The sequence below is a fragment of the Hyperolius riggenbachi genome, chromosome 1 (assembly GCF_040937935.1).
Source record: "Hyperolius riggenbachi isolate aHypRig1 chromosome 1, aHypRig1.pri, whole genome shotgun sequence".
Classification (NCBI taxonomy): domain Eukaryota; kingdom Metazoa; phylum Chordata; class Amphibia; order Anura; family Hyperoliidae; genus Hyperolius; species Hyperolius riggenbachi.
In genome coordinates this window covers 596,682,936-596,695,388 of record NC_090646.1, presented here as the reverse complement: position 1 = coordinate 596,695,388, position 12,453 = coordinate 596,682,936, and the positions used below count along the sequence as shown (strand labels likewise).

Genomic DNA, 12,453 nt, shown 5'->3' with positions numbered 1-12,453 from the left:
CCCTTTACTTTTTTCTTTTCTCCTCCAATCGCTGAGTCACCTCAGCCTTGCTTGTAAACACAAGTCAGCAGGGGATCAGGTTTCAGATAAGCAGCTGGCAGGGAAATAAAGGGAAGAGGAGGAATATATTATAGATAAAAAGAACCCCAGCATGCAACTGTTTGGCACTGACTACGAAAGGGCCAGTGCTCCTTAAGTATGTGATAACTCCAATCATAACAGCAGAAAAAGTTTTGAAAGTTTTGAATGCAGGACTAGCATCTTTATCACTTAATACACTCAAACCAGTTCCTGTCGAAATTTGATTTTTATGGTGACACTAAGGGGTATTGATCCATATGCCTGAAGCAATCAGTAGGCCTCTGAATCTATTGCTTACACGTACCCCACTTGCTTTAGTATTTTCAACAACAATCATCAGTCAAGGATTCTATTGATACATTATCAGCAAGGAGTTGGGGCATCTGTAATTGTTGTGCTTATACAGTTTGCTGTTAGACCCTTGTTCTATTCTTCATAATCCTTTTTCTTTATCTTCTTTACCCTTTTTTTTTCATTTAGAGAGATTTAGAGATCATGTTTCTTATTAATTTATCTTCCTGTTATTTCACATAATTCCCTGATTGCACATAATTGCCACAATATTAAAAATGATGTTATCCTTTAATAAATACTTATATTCGCTTACACGCCATTCAAAACATTTTACTGATTGCGCAAGCTGTCTGCAGTGGAGTCACTCTGCAGTTCTGCTACAAGATGAACTGAGACATTTAAGACTAAAAACCACTTTCGGTAAACAATCAAGAGTCATTTCAGCGTAAACAAAATGTAATCTATGTAATTATCGACCTTGTTTTTGCTGCTATGCATGGATCTCGATTCCTGAGATGCTGTTCCATGTCTCTTCTGTCTGTTCCGTGTCTCTTCTGTCTGTAAAAAATACTGTCTTTGGGAATATTTTTTGCCCATCTTTAAAGAGGGTTGTAACACCCCAAAAATAGTTTGCGCCCCCAAAAAATATGTAAATCCCATTTTTTTCTAAAATAGGTCCCTATATAATAATAATAAGAAGAAGAATCCTAAAATTTGTATAGCGTTTTCTCCTGTTGGACACAAAGCGCTCAAGAGCTGCAGCCACTAAGGGCGCGCTCAAGGGACCACCCTGCAATGTTCGGAAGTCTTGCCTTGGACTCCTTATAGGGATTTGGATGTGTGCCGTGGAAAACTGCAGCATGCCGTCCAGAATTGCAGCAGCATGGGATTCAGGTGGGGAGCTCATTGTCTGAATAGGCAGTGTTTACCCCATCCAGGTCGCATGTGGGGAAATGCTGCATATTCGGACTTAGTGTAAACAGGCCCTTATAACTTTTGTAGCTTAGTTGTTTTGGTTTCTGCATCACAATGGGGCTGATTTACAAAACCTATGCCATGAATTAACTATTTTGTCACCTAATCTGAGAAAGCAAAAATAAATCGCTCAAAATAATTGTGCCTGTTCGGTATGATTTTTTCTTGCTTTTTGTCTAGTAAAAAATGTACTTGTTTGATACGTTAAAGCTTTTCATAGATAAGGTGATTGCCAGGCATTTAAATTTCGGGCGCCATGGGAAATTGGGCGCAGGAACAGTGCCAATGGTAAAATATCGGTAAATTTACAGATACTTTTTGAAGTAAAGATAATTTTTGTTAGTAAAATATTGTTAAAAATATTATTACTGATATTTTAGTATCGCTAAACCTAACCCTACTCTCACACAGAACCCTCCACTACCTATGCCTAACCCCCCTGGTGGTGCCTAACCCTAACGACTGCTTGTGGTGCCTAACCCCCCCTAAGACCCCCTGATGGGATCTAACCCTAAAACTCCCTGGTGGTGCCTAACCCTAAGACCTCCCATTGGTGCCTAACCTTAAGACTCCCCTGGTGGTGCCTAACCCTAAGACCTCCCCCTGGCGGTGCCTAACCCTAAGACCCCCCCTGGCGGTGCCTAACCCTAAGACCCCCCCAATTTGGTGCCTAACCCCAAGACCTCCCTCTGGCGGTGCCTAACCCTAAGACCCCCCCTCATTGGTGCCTAACCCCAAGACCATCCATGGTGGTGCAAAAATAAAAAACTGTTATAAGAAAAAAAACTATGATTATCTGGTGCCACCTGGTGCCCAAATTTCCCCTTTCTTGCCGGATTAAAAAAAAAGAAAAACCCACAAAAAAAGAACAAAAACAATAATTATCAGGTGTCATCTGGTGCCTGAATTCCCCTTTTGGCGCAGGCTTGCCGATATTCTCAATTAAAATCTTTGGCGGCGCCCAATTTCTCCAGTTACCACATGCCCCCGAATTGCCCGATACTGAATACCAGAGAGGTGAGATGATTCATGAAAAGTTTTGTGACGTAATCCATTCCGAACACTTCATGCATTAGTGATTTTGTTCTTTTATTTTCAGATCCATGACAAGGTGCCCTGGTTGTGGCCAATGGGAGCATAAGTTTACCATAAGCTTTAACAGTAGTTGCTCCACATCCTCCACAACTTATACCAAATGAGTACCGGTAGTTCTCACGCTAAACATCTCATTCAGGTCATGTCATAAATACTACACCACCTCCCACAGATGAAAAAGATCCCTGTGCTCCTCTAAATGAGACCTGAATGATATGATAATGTTTTCTACAATGCCAGCTGGAAGGGAACACAAATCATTGATTGGCCTTGAATTTACTCTACAATCGCTGAAGAGGAAAGGTTACAGTTGAACGGCGATGCCCATAAACCATTTTAATTTTGCGCATAATCTATGGCAAAATGTATATATTACTATCTGTAAATGGGTGTAGGAGCCAGAAACTGCTGCTTTACCTACCAAAATCAATCAGTTCAGGCAGTTAAAATGGCTTTAGGGGCTGTGGGAAAACACTGAAGTCAATATTCATGTAAATTGTATAAAAAGTTCGAGAAAGTGGAAAACACCAACAAAGCAGCTGTACACTATATTGTGATAGTTTAAGTTACATCAGAGGCTAGATAAGAGCTAAGCACAATAAGACATTTATTTTATTACCATTATTGTTATTTTAATCTATATATTTATTTTACAGTGTTATCACTAAGGGTCTAATTGTCACTAGCATATTATATTTTACATACCTTTTTCTGTATGCAGATTTCCCTGTTTTTCATGTGAATTTTAATGCAACTTTTCATATGTGGCTATTAACAATGGCCTCAATTGACTAAGCTTATCTCCTGTCTTTAATAACGTTTCTGAGCTGTTTCTAGTATTATCACCATGGTGATAAGGTATGTAGTATTCACTAAACAATTTACGTCAGGCAAACCTAAAGTTAACTCATCTGTCTTTAAAGAGAAACTCCGACCAAGAATTTAACTTTATCCCAATCAATAAGTTTTAAATCAGGATGATACCATTTATTGGCTAACTAAAAATGAATAAGAATAAGCAAGCTTTCGGCCTTACATTCTGTAAGCCCGACGCAGGCTGCAAGGCCGAAAGCTTGCTTATTCTTATTAATTTTTAGTTAGCCAATAAATGGTATCATCCTGATTTAAAACTTCTTGCTTTTACTGATAATTAACACGGTACAATACCCTACTGCTACTACTTATCCCAAGCAGTAGCTGATACCCCCTTTTACATGAGAAATCTATTCCTATTCACAAACAGACCATCAGGGGGCGCTGTATGACTGATATTGTGGTGAAACCCCTCCCACAAAAAGCTCTGAGGACCGTGGTACTCCTGGCAGTTTCCTGTCTGGGAACCTTGTTACATTGTGGGAAATAGCTGTTTATAGCTGTTTCCAACTGCCAAAAAAGCATGCAGCAGCTACACCACCTGCCAACAGTAAAAATGTCACCATGTAATAAATGTCAGAATGTAAATTAGGGATTTAAAAGATTTTACAATGGACAAACACTGACTAAATCATTTATACATAATTATTGTAAAAATGAAGCACTTTTTTATGACATTATTTTCACTGGAGTTCCTCTTTAAGTTAAGGAGAGATCTCTAAAGTTAATGTTTCAATCCTTAAAATAACTACAGAATTCTAACGTTAAAGACAGGCTGTTAACTGCATGTGAAAATAACTACAGAGGAGGTAACTTAAAGAGAGCCTGAGGTGGGCTCAAAAAAAAGTAGGCTACCTGTTCCGCGGGGCTGAGTAGATCAGGTAGCCACAAAAAACGCCATTCCTCGCTGCTCATGTGGCCTGCAATGGCCCACTTTCACTTGCGTGACCTATAGTTCGTGACGCTGCACTGAGAGACTGTGAGTCTCTCATAGCGTGCAGGGAGGCGGGGAGCAGCAGGGGGCGTGGTCAAGGAGAGAGAGCTGCCTGATGGCAGCTCTGTAAACCTTGTAGGAACGCCCATGGCAGGCAATTAAACAGCAAATTTCTCTGCTTAATGTTTACCTCTGAGATAGCGACAAATATTGTTGCTAGTCTCGGGGGGTTATAGCTCGGCACTGGTGGCGGGGGGAGGGGCAGTGAGCAGCAGTGTGGGGGACTCAAAGGCATTTCAGGAGGTAAAGCACATGCCTCTGTGACCCATCTGCCCCTCGAAGATCCACCTCGGGTTCTCTTTAAAGGACACATCCAAGCAAATTAAAAATAAAAAAATCCACTTACCGGGTCCTTACTCCAGCCCCTGCAAGCCGTTCTTTGCCTTTGCTCTGCTCACTGCTGGTGGTCCTGGGTCCCCTCCGGTGCAGAATTCCTACTGTGCCTGCGTGAGAGGTTCTCAGAGTTGTGCTGACATCATCTGGACTGTACAGCACAGGCGCAGAACTACTGCACCTGCGCTGTACAGTCCAGATGGCATCAGCGCAACCAGTGAACCGCACGCTGGAGCGCAGAGGAAGCCACCGCGGAAGCTGAACTGGCGAGGTCTTCACCAGAGGAGACCATGAGCCACTGGAGCTGTGATGAGGGCACAGGACGGATGCCAGGGGCTGGAAGAAGCCCCAGGTAAGTGGATTTTTTATTTTTAAATTCCTCGGACCTTCCCTTTAAAGAGAACCTGTACTGAGTAAAAATATTTAAAATAAACACATGAGGTAACTTCAAATGAACATTACATAGTTACCTTGCCATCAGTTCCTCTCAGAAGCTCACCATTTTCTTCTGACAATAATCCCTTCCAGTTCTGACAATATTTTGTCAGATCTGAAATATATCAGTTGCTGTCAGTAAAATATCAGTTGCTATTAGTTATAGCTGAGAGGAAAACTGATGTACCAAGTAATGTCCATGTTTCCCTATGGCTCAAGTGGGCAATGTTACAGTTTAACTGTGTGCTGACCAGAAAGCTGTTATGGGGTAATGGCCATTTTCAAAATGGAGGACGGAGAATTCCCTTGATCACAGTGAACAAACAGGACGCGGGACAGGAGAAAGAAACTGAGGAGTAGACTACACGGGAGGTAAGTATGACTTGTGTATGCTTATATTTTAATTTTAATTTTCAGTTCAGGTTTTCTTTAAGGACTTAAATGATAAGATATCTCTCTTACTGTAAAAACATATCTCTCCACCTTAATAAAGCAAGATCAACGTGTGGTGGTAAGTTTTCTCTTGCCTTATTATCAACAGCATGATTTTAGTGAATTGAGGCCATTATCAATAAATGACGGCGAAAGGAATTCAAATCAATGGTGATGCATTTTTTTTTAGATGTTGGCGGCGGTGGTGCCCATGCGCTGACGCCAATTTACTTGTGACGTGCATTTTGTCTGATAGCTATAAACAGGCCTTTTGCGGTTAAAATCATGGCTGCAGAATGGAGTGCAATAATAAAGCAGAAATATAGCTTCAAATGTGTGTAAATAAGGCATCAGCTGTTCCTGTGTCTCACTCTTTGCCTCACACAGTTTAAAGTACACAGAGTTTACAGCCAGGAAGAGCTCATTCTGAATGGGGGGAGGGGGGCATACAGGTCCCTCTCTTCAGATCCTTCTCAGTAGCTAAAGAATCTCTTAGCTGTTCTCATATGCTCTGTGAGGTAGCAGTGTGTGTGTGTAAGCAGGGCAGAAACACAATGTATATGAAAATCATTCTAAGAAATGTCTTTCAAGCTCATGTAAAACCGATATCTCAGTATGAGTATCTGCTCCAAGAACAGTGTAGCCATGTTAAAAGGAAGTCTATTGCTTGGAGTTATGTACTTTATACTTTAGAGATTGATTAGATCTGTAAATTCATCTGTAGTTCCTAATTTTGGTAAAGTTCTTTTTTTTCCTTCCTACTAGAATAATCTGATAACATAGCTGCAGAGAACACAGCTGTACTGACAGTGAAGATAAATAGGAAGTATTCGGTTTCATTAGATTTCATGTTGTGCTACACCAGATCTACAATGATCTCAGTTGCTGAAATGTGTGATGTAACTCCCTTCCAAATGTGTCCTTGATTAGGTACAGTAAACTATGATGCTTATGGGGTGAGAAGTAGTGTTGGGCGAACATCTAGATGTTCGGGTTCGGGCCGAACAGGCCGAACATGGCCGCGATGTTCGGGTGTTCGACCCGAACTCCGAACATAATGGAAGTCAATGGGGACCCGAACTTTTGTGCTTTGTAAAGCCTCCTTATATGCTACATACCCCAAATTTACAGGGTATGTGCACCTTGGGAGTGGGTACAAGAGGAAAAAAAAATTTAGCAAAAAGAGCTTATAGTTTTTGAGAAAATCGATTTTAAAGTTTCAAAGGGAAAACTGTCTTTTAAATGCGGGAAATGTCTGTTTTCTTTGCACAGGTAACATGCTTTTTGTCGGCATGCAGTCATAAATGTAATACATATAAGAGGTTCCAGGAAAAGGGACCGGTAATGCTAACCCAGCAGCAGCACACGTGATGGAACAGGAGGAGGGTGGCGCAGGAGGAGAAGGCCACGCTTTGAGACACAACAACCCAGGCCTTGCATGAGGACAAGAAGCGTGCGGATAGCATGCTTTGTACCACCATGCAGTCATAAATGTAATAAAGATAAGTGGTTCAATAAACAGTGACCACGCGGCAACGCTAACCCAGCAGCAGCACACGTGATGGAACAGGAGGAGGCGCAGGAGGAGAAGGCCACGCTTTGTGAGACACAACAACCCAGGCCTTGCATGAGGACAAAAAGCGTGCGGATAGCATGCTTTGTACCGCCATGTAGTCATAAATGTAATAAAGATAAGAGGTTCAATAAACAGGGACCACGCGGCAACGCTAACCCAGCAGCAGCAGCAGCAGCAGCACACGTGATGGAACAGGAGGAGGCGCAGGAGGAGAAGGCCACGCTTTGTGAGACACAACAACCCAGGCCTTGCATGAGGACAAAAAGCGTGCGGATATAGCAGCAATGCTTTTTGCCGCCATGCAGTCATAAATGTAATACAGATGAGAGGTTCAATAAACAGGGACCGGAAACGCTAAACCATCCCAGATGTTCATCGGTCATGTTACTTGGTTGGGGTCCAGGAGTGTTGCGTAGTCGTTTCCAATCCAGGATTGATTCATTTTAATTTGAGTCAGACGGTCTGCATTTTCTGTGGAGAGGCGGATACGCCGATCTGTGATGATGCCTCCGGCAGCACTGAAACAGCGTTCCGACATAACGCTGGCTGCCGGGCAAGCCAGCACCTCTATTGCGTACATTGCCAGTTCGTGCCAGGTGTCTAGCTTCATGCCCGGTTTCAGGTCCAGCGGTGCCAGCCACAAATCCGTCTGTTCCTTTATTCCCCTCCAAATTTCCTCCCCTGTGTGCTGCTTATCCCCAAGGCAGATCAGCTTCAGCAACGCTTGCTGACGCATGCCAACAGCTGTGCTGCACTGCTTCCACGATCCTACTGCTGCTGGTGCTGGGTTAGCATTTCCGGATGAGGTACAGCTTTGAGATGCGTTGGAGGAGAAGGAGTCAGAGAGGTAGGTGCTGCTGTTGTTATCCAGCTGTTTGCGGCGTGGGCAACACCCGCGCCGTAGCAGGTGAGGAATCGCTGCCAGGCTCCACAAGGTTCACCCAGTGCGCGGTAAGGGAGATGTATCGACCCTGGCCGAACGCACTCGTCCAGGTGTCAGTGGTGAGGTGAACCTTGCAGGCAACGGCATTCTTCAAGCTTCGGGTTATTTAGCTGACCACGTGCTCATGCAACTCAGGCACTGCAGAGCGCGCAAAGTGGTAGCGGCTGGGAACCACGTAACGTGGGATGGCCACTGACATCATGCCCTTGAAGCTGTTTGTCTCCACCACTCGATATGGCAGCATTTCGCAGGCCAGAAGCTTGGCTATGCTGGCTGGCTGTTACTGCCACGGCCCGGGGGTCATTTGCTGGCAATTTCCTCTTGTGCTCAAACATCTCAGAAACAGACAACTCAACCGTAGCGCTGCACACCGAAGGGCTGTTGGTTGTTGTGTTTGATGAACACTGGGAGACCTCAAGAGCACTAGTCCGGAAAGTGACAGTGTCAGCATCGTCTGATGTTTGTGAATGTTGTGAACCACGCAATGGCTGGGCTACTGCTGCTGCTGAGGCGGGTCTGGTGGTGAGTCTGGTGAACCCAAGGGAGGCAGTGTTGCTGGTGGTACCCTGTCCTGCCGCGTTTGCCCACAGAGTGGGATGTTTGGATAGAATGTGGCGGCTCATGCTGGTGGTGGAGAGGTTGTTAATACTTTTCCCCCTGCTCAGGCGGGTCTTGCACACCTTGCAAATCGCCATGGTAACATCCTCAGTGCAGTCTTCAAAGAAAGCCCAGACTTTAACTGGCTGAGGACTCGGACCTCGTGCGTGATGTGCTGGTGCTGCTTAACCCACTGCTGGACGCTTGAGAGGTCATCCAAGTAATTATCTGGTCCTGTTCTTTTGGATCTGTGAGGGTTGTTGTCCTGGACAACATGGGCAGTATTGAGTGGGTTTTCTTGGGTGCTCCCCTGTGGCCTGTACGTGAACCGTCAGGGGAAACACCTCTTCCCTTGCCCCTCCCTCTTTCACCGGATTTCTTCCTCATTTCACTTATCCTTAAAGTACACGCTGACTGGCAGCAGTACAGTGGCAGTACAGAAATGCTATACAGTGGTGGGTGAGCGGTGTACCACTATTGTCAGCAGTGACACAGAGCACAATGCTATACAGTGGCGGGTGAGCGGTGTACTACTGTTCCCAGCAGACACAGAGTGGAAGTAAACACAATGCTATATAGTGTGGCTGAGCCGTGTACACAGAGTGGCATTAAACACAATGCTATATAGTCTGCTATATAGTCACCCCGAACAGGGTGATGTTCTGCAGAACCCGAACAGTGGCAAACACTGTTCGCCCAACACTACTGGGAGGGAACGCAGATTTTAGTACCTAAACACACGATACAACATGTTTTCCGGGGTCGGACTCTGAGGCACATACAGATGGTCCCGATCATCATCCTCATCATACAACTCTTCTCCTGAGTCTGACCCACCCACCACCTCTGCCACCCCAACATCCCCAGACACAGACCCCTCATCGTCCTCAACATTAACTTGGGATGCTGGCCTGAGCCAGACCTCCTCCTCCACATCAGGCCCCATCATCTCCTCAATGGCAGCCCTCATTAATCGCTCTGGCGACGGACTGATGGACACAACGTTCTCCTCCGGGGAGGGCTGCTGCTGACCACTGGCTGCTGGGGTGGATGTTATAGCTTGCGTGGGGCGTTGGCTGTTGCTGTTGTTGGGAGTGCTGCTCACAGCGGAGGTCTCTGGGGAACTCATGTTGAGCTCATATAGTGGTTGACGGTGAGTGGAGTATTACTGATCCCAGCAATATACACACTGACTGGCAGAGTACGCAATGCTATATAGTGTGGCTGAGCGAGCGGTGTACCACTATTCCCAGCAGACACAGAACAGTGAACAGAATGCTATATAGTGTGGATGAGCGAGCGGTGTACCACTATTCCCAGCAGACACAGAACAGTAAACAGAATGCTATATAGTGTGGCTGAGCGAGCGGTGTACCACTATTCCCAGCAGACACAGAACAGTGAACAGAATGCTATATAGTGTGGCTGAGCGAGCGGTGTACCACTATTCCCAGCAGACACAGAACAGTGAACAGAATGCTATATAGTGTGGCTGAGCGAGCGGTGTACTACTGTTCCCAGCAGACACAGAACAGTACACAGAATGCTATATAGTGTGGCTGAACGAGCGGTGTACTACTGTTCCCAGCAGACACAGAACAGTACACAGAATGCTATATAGTGTGGCTGAACGAGCGGTGTACCACTATTCCAAGCAGACACAGAACAGTGAACAGAATGCTATATAGTGTGGCTGAGCGAGCGGTGTACCACTATTCCCAGCAGACACAGAGTGGCAGTAAACAGAATGCTATATAGTGTGGCTGAGCGAGGTACACAGAGTGGCAGTAAACAGAATGCTATATAGTGTGGCTGTGCAAGCGGTGTACTACTATTCCCAGCAGACACAGAGTGGCAGTAAACAGAATGCTATATAGTGTGGCTGAGCGAGGTACACAGAGTGGCAGTAAACAGAATGCTGAGCGAGCGGTGTACTACTATTCCCAGCAGCGACACACAATGACTGGGGGGGACCCTGGCTAGCGTGGCTGGAGCGCGAACTACCCTGCCTGCCTACCCAAAGCTAAACCCACAGACAAATGGCGGAGATATGACGTGGTTCGGGTATTTATTTACCCGAACCACGTGACAGTTCGGCCAATCAGAGCGCGTTCGGGTCCGAACCACGTGACCCGTTCGGCCAATCACAGCGCTAGCCGAACGTTCGGGGAACGTTCGGCCATGCGCTCTTAGTTCGGCCATATGGCCGAACGGTTTGGCCGAGCACCGTCAGGTGTTCGGCCGAACTCGAACATCACCCGAACAGGGTGATGTTCTGCAGAACCCGAACAGTGGCGAACACTGTTCGCCCAACACTAGTGAGAAGAACATTGCAGGGCTTATTGTGTGGGTGTTTAATGGTGATGTTCTGTGCTTGCGGTTATTGCTTTGTTTAATAAAATCCTACCCAGCGTTCAATTTTCACAGGATTTCTGTGCAAACAGTGATAAAATTTATTTTTTAAACTTTTTTTTTTCCTGTAACTTGCCAAAATGTGTCAAGCAAGGGTCTAGTATACAGTGCATGAGAGTATTGATGTGTATGCATGTTTATACTGTTCACAGCATGTTTTTTTGAACGGACATTTCTGTCCATACCGCTAGGGAGGTTAAAGGGAAATTCCAATTTTACTGAGAAAAACTCAGTTGTTTCATTTGGGTTCGATATTTCAAGGCTCGTACCCACTACCTGATTTTATTGGCAATTTTTTTAGACCAGCGATTTTTTGAGTGACGATCGATCGTTTCCATGATCGTGTGACGTGCGTACAGGCACACAACTAGGTGAATAACACTTTGTGTTGTGTGGCAATAACAACCGTCATGGCGGATCGGATCTTTAACCACGTCAGGACCACAGGCTTTACCCCCCCCCCTAAAGACCAGGCTATTTTTCACAAAAATGGCCACTGCAGCTTTAAGGGCTCGCTGCAGGACCGCACAACTCAGCACACAAGTAACCCCCCCTCCCTCCTTTTCTCCCCACCAACATAGTTCTCTATTGGTGGGGTCTGATCGCACCCCAGGTGTTTGTTTGTTTTTTAGTAAATATTTATTAGTTTATTTTGTTAATATTTTTTACAATTTTTTTTTAATTTTACCCCTCCCTCCCCCCCCCCCCCCCCCGCCCGCCAATCAGCGTGATCGGCTGTCATAGGCTTCAGCGGATCACTTCCGCAGCAACAGAGTGACACGGCTGTCCCCAATACAGCGCTGCCTTAGATCACAGCGCTGTACATGGTAATTAGACAATGGTTTTGCCGCCTAACAGACTCCAAGCAGCGATCGCCGCTGTGAGACTGAAGGCGGAGCTCCGCCCAGAGGCATGTCATGTGCATAATCACATGCCTCTGTTTCTCTCTATTGCCACCGCTAGTCCTCCCGGGGTCTGCTGAGCCCTTCTGAAACTATTGCCAGGCTAGCAACAATCTGCTTGTCTCTAGCCGTCTGTTTACCTGAAGCTTGTCAATCAGCCTCCTCCACATTGCCACCTACATGACAGGCTCCCCCCACCGCTCCCTGCCTCTGCTAGCTTCCTCCAATCGGAAGCTAAGCCACGACCCATAAGTACGTCCCGTGTGGAGGGAGCCTGCCAATGCGGAAGAGGCTGATTGACAAGCCTCAGGTAAACAGATGGCTAGTGACAAGCAGATTGTCGATAGCCTGGCAATAGTTTCAGGGGGGCTCAGCAGACCCCGGGGGGACGAGCGGTGGCAATAGAGAGAAACAGAGGCAAGTCATTATGCACATGACATGCCTCTGGGCGGAGGTCCGCCTTCAGTCTCAGATCACCGCTTGGAGTCTGTTAGACGTCATCTAATTACCA

At 45.7% G+C, this 12,453-nt stretch overlaps 1 long non-coding RNA gene across 1 annotated transcript in view; it reads left to right on the top strand.

Moving 5' to 3' along the window:
• Positions 1 to 6,423, top strand: part of LOC137528137 (uncharacterized) — a 57,141-nt gene extending 50,718 nt beyond the window's left edge. The window contains exon 4 of the long non-coding RNA XR_011023288.1: positions 6,278 to 6,423. This is a non-coding gene — a long non-coding RNA (uncharacterized lncRNA). The remainder of the gene's footprint in view (positions 1 to 6,277) is intronic.
• Positions 6,424 to 12,453: the final 6,030 nt, after the last annotated feature.